At 40.5% G+C, this 4,480-nt stretch overlaps 1 long non-coding RNA gene across 1 annotated transcript; it reads left to right on the forward strand.

The window, feature by feature from the left end:
* The first annotated feature begins 3,532 nt into the window (after positions 1–3,532).
* LOC116704558 (uncharacterized) lies at positions 3,533–4,155 on the forward strand. The gene is made up of 2 exons (XR_004335712.1): positions 3,533–3,585; positions 4,023–4,155. It is a non-coding gene; the product is annotated as an uncharacterized LOC116704558 (long non-coding RNA).
* Positions 4,156–4,480: the final 325 nt, after the last annotated feature.

The raw sequence follows: 4,480 nt of genomic DNA on the forward strand, positions 1-4,480 counted from the left end.
ATTTAGTCTTACCAGTCGCAGCTTATTGAAGCCCTTACAAATTACTGCTTTTTATAAAGAGATCAAATTAATTCTGAGCACAATTGAGTTTAGCCTATTGATCCAGCCCTCCACAACAGTCCCTGTGTTTCATGTGGCCCCTTAGGAAAATTAATTGCCCACCCCTGTTTAAAGCCAGCCTGAAGTGGCCACTCAAACTGCAGTTTTTGGCACTTTCGCTTCATTTTTCAACACTGAAGGTTGCCGCTTGGTAACCACAGTGGAAAACAGCATAAAGCCTTAACTAGGATGGCTGTCGTGGCCCTCTCAGTGACAAGTGCAGAGGACATCAGTGATTCAGACATAAGAGGGGCTGGAACCTCCTTGGTGTGGGGGGGCCTTAAAGGATTATATTGTCCATCTATAAATATTGATTCCACTAATAATACACTGTGTCTAAATTATCAACAAAAAACACACACACACACACACACACACACACACACATCCTACTTTTTCCTTTCACAGAGGACACTCCTTCTTCCAATGACCAATTTGACGGCAATAATTGCACACAGTAGTGTGCCTTCGTCCTGTAGAATAACATTCCAAATTTGGGGAGAGAAACACTGCCTTGGGAAAGCGTTCATTGTAGAACAACTCACCAAAAATACGCTGGTGTGTCAACACATATTCATCGGCTAGCACTGCAGCCTCACTTGGACATGTAACCTTGTGTCATTCACATATAGGTCGCAACATAAGTAGGCACAGACTATTGAAACTGCTCTAGAACCACTAGATCACATAATGTCTCAAACGTCGTAACACCTGAAGAAGAACACCAATGATCGAAATGTAATTTCAAATCCCTGGCAAACTCAACATGTCTTACCCTGTCTTACCGCAACCCTGGAAGCGTTGTCGATACGCTTCAGGAACAAGCTCATATGCATTCAAGACAGCTGATTTCACCGTTTTGTACTCTTTACAGGCTGCAGAAGACAAAGCTGAGTAAGCCTGCTGTGCTTCACCAGTAAAAATGCAGTGTAACAACAATGTCCACTCCTCATCTTGCCAGAGTCTTGAATCTGCAACCCGCTCAAACAAACATCACTTTCATTAAACATTGGCAACAACCTCAAATTGCTTCCAACATCAAAACATACACTAGGTGTTCCAAAATCCAGAGCTGACACAGAAACTACCCCCTCCTTCAGCAATGTCAATTTTTGAACTTCCAAATCAAATTTCAATTGTTCCTTTCTGAATTTGACTTTTTCCAATTCCTGTTTGTGTTCCATTTTCAAAACCAAAAACAATTCTTATTCTTTAAATGTCAAAGCAGCAGCGGAAACAGTTACACCACTCTTACCTCCATCGTCCCGTAGCACTCCCGCTTTCCTCAAGTTAGCCATTATGACACACCTCAGGGCCTTCTTTGTAACCTTTGGATCAACATCCATAGAAAAGTGCTGAGCAGTTGTCTTCAGCTGCTCTTTATTACATTTCTCCAGCAACTCATCAGAGAGATCCTGAATGAAATGTTCAACAATATTAGACATAGCAAATCAAATGTAGCAAACACGATATTCAATAAGAAGCAAACAAATCCTCCCAAAACCAAATGGCCCAAAGTATACATAAATCTAAACAAACCAGCGACTCCTCCTAAACTAACTAGTACAATAAATTAGCTAACTAAACTCATCCCTAGTCTTCGGACAGGTACCGGTGGCGGGTATTTATTCACCATAAACCAGTGGGTCTGAAAAGCCCCTGCTGAGCAGTTACCCCCAGAACACCACGGATGTGATCCAAGCATATAGCTCCAACCACTTTACCTCATCACACTAAACAAGTTCCCTGCAACAGACTCTCTAACAGACTCTGCTGCTAAACCTCACAGAGGAGAACGCCAGCAAAAACAAGGCCATACCAAACAATCAAGCACCAAATGGTTACCTTAACATTGAGGAAAAGAAAAGTCTTCTATCAAGGTCCTTAAACAAAACTTTTACCAACTAAAGACATGCGTGAAGCTCCACCCCAACATAACAAGATAAAGAATCGCTATCAAAGGCTGAGTTTACGAGCCCCCATGTCATGACCTGGCTCAAAGGTATGACAAAAACAGGTGGAGACATCACACGTTGGCTCAATTAAATCCAATGTATTTAAATACACAAAGATAAACGTCCAATAAGTTAATCAGTAATGTGTGTAATGTATGAATGTGTGTAGTGTATGGATGTATCAAGGCTAGAACGCAAAAGTAACTAACGTCAATTTGTTCGGACACTTATTGGCTAACGTTCTATCAAAATATCTGTTAAAATACAAATATAAAGGATCTATTTATGTTTTAAGTTCATTTAATGGTCTAATACTATCGTGTGACTTCTTACCTTTCTAACGGTATATAGTTTTAACTCGTTACTTTAGCTTTTACTTTACAAGAGCCCTTGGCCATAACCGGACACCGCTATAGACAGTTAGTTAAAGAAATTCCCTTCAATGCTGTCAAAACTACTGAATCTTACTTCTGTCCTTTCCAAAAAAAATACCATGCTTCAAAAACTCTGAATTATGCAATAAGAGCTCCTTAATGTCCAGTTCAGTAAAAATAGGAGGAAAATTCATTGCCCAAGCGTTTTCTAGTCTTCAAGTCTTTCCCTCATTTCGTATACTAATTAGACATCTAGTTGTCCATGTACATATAGAACAATTCTTACGTAGATTGTTAGATGGGTATAAATCAATTCTGTTAACATTTTGGTAATAATTGGGAATGTAAAGTACTGCGGAAAAATCAGGAAATGGGGCCGGCTGAAAGTGAGCCAATGGCAGCGAGTGGTGTCCGAACGTGGACACAGTGACGCTAATCCCAAAATCTAAACATACCAAACAAAAAAAGAGGAAGAATGACTGCCCAAACAATCCCATTTATAGACATGAGCAATCAGTTGATCCGGGTGTTAATCATGAGTCCTCATTAGCCAATCCCCAGATCCCAGCAACCAAAAGGACTTCATAGGCTTAGGAGCATCACACCCCGTTTCTCAATGTCAAGGATCCTTCCTTGGTAGGACTAGTACTTCCAAGGAAGGATCCTTCAGGAGTAGGTCAGAGTCCTCCTTAGCATTTGGAGAACATGTACAATGGAACAGGCTATCAAGTGCACGTCATTGCGGGCTCTTGTCATTGAATTTATTTGCCGCATTTCAAAACACTAGATGAAATGGTTGTGGAAGTGTTAACTGTGCTGTTTAATTATGCTGTTGGGCTGTAGAAGATGAATTAGCAGGCGTTTCTTAATGTCAAGGAAGGATCCTCCAAAGCCAGGAGGAGGACGCAACGTCATCGACGTCCGCCGAAGGACCGTTCCAATTTCGAGGATCCTCCGAATTCCTCAAAGGACGGAGTCCTTCATTCAGAAAATTTCCTATAGACAGAGAAGGATGCATATGTGTATCATTCGCAGTCCCAAATCACCCACAATCCTATGCGCCTGCCTTTAGCGGCTTGTTAAAAAAAAAAAAAAAATATAGCAGACCTAAGCGGGAGTTTGAGCGGCATCGCTGAAGGTGAAATGATAATTTAAATGTAAGTATCTTTAGTGTGTGCCGTAAATTTGTTATCACCGTTAATGTTTTACATCAATGTAAAGCTTAACGCTTTAATGCTTGTACGAATTGCTACAATAATTAGGTAGATACACCCCGCGCTAACGTTAGCTAACTGAACCTATCATTAACATTCGGCTGTTAGCTAGCTAGGTTGCTGTCTTTGTAAAGTTTAATGTGGCATGTTCATCTCTTTTTATATGCCGTTACCGTATATGCGTAACGTTAGCAGAGATTTAGGAAGTCGGTGTGTTTATCACTGGTTGTATCTGTAGACGGGAGATAACACTGCACCGTGTAAACTTCACTAGCAACGTTCAGCGAAGGCTAACATGTATGAGTACTTTCCCATGTAATAACGTTGTATAGCGTTATAACGTAAACATCATTTTGTTGTGTTAACCGTCTTTTAAAAAGGGACTAAACGGAGGCGGTCACCAAGGATGGCAAAGCCAACGACCAGCAGGGAGACAGAGGCCAAAGACAGATGTTGAATACATTATTTGCGATATTAGAGATTGGCATTCTAACAATAAAAGCTTTAAATTAACTGGTTTGTCTGTGTTACTAAGTTTTTGGGCGTGTGTATATAATACAAACTGAAAAATAAAAGTTCTGCATTGGTGTGGGAGATCTGGGTTCGATTCCCACTGCATACATAAACCAATGTGTCCCTGAGCAAGACACTTGCACCCTTATTGACACCCCTAATTGCTCCAGAGGCATGCAACTTCTGACATATATAGCAATTGTAAGTCACTTTGGATAAAAGCGTCAGCTAAATGACAGGTAATGTAAGTGTTGCTGTTGAAATGGATTTTCAAACATATGATATTGGGAAAAAAAGTATTGTTAAGGAACCGGCAGTGAAACTA

This window comes from Etheostoma spectabile, chromosome 16 (genome assembly GCF_008692095.1).
Source record: "Etheostoma spectabile isolate EspeVRDwgs_2016 chromosome 16, UIUC_Espe_1.0, whole genome shotgun sequence".
Lineage (NCBI taxonomy): Eukaryota > Metazoa > Chordata > Actinopteri > Perciformes > Percidae > Etheostoma > Etheostoma spectabile.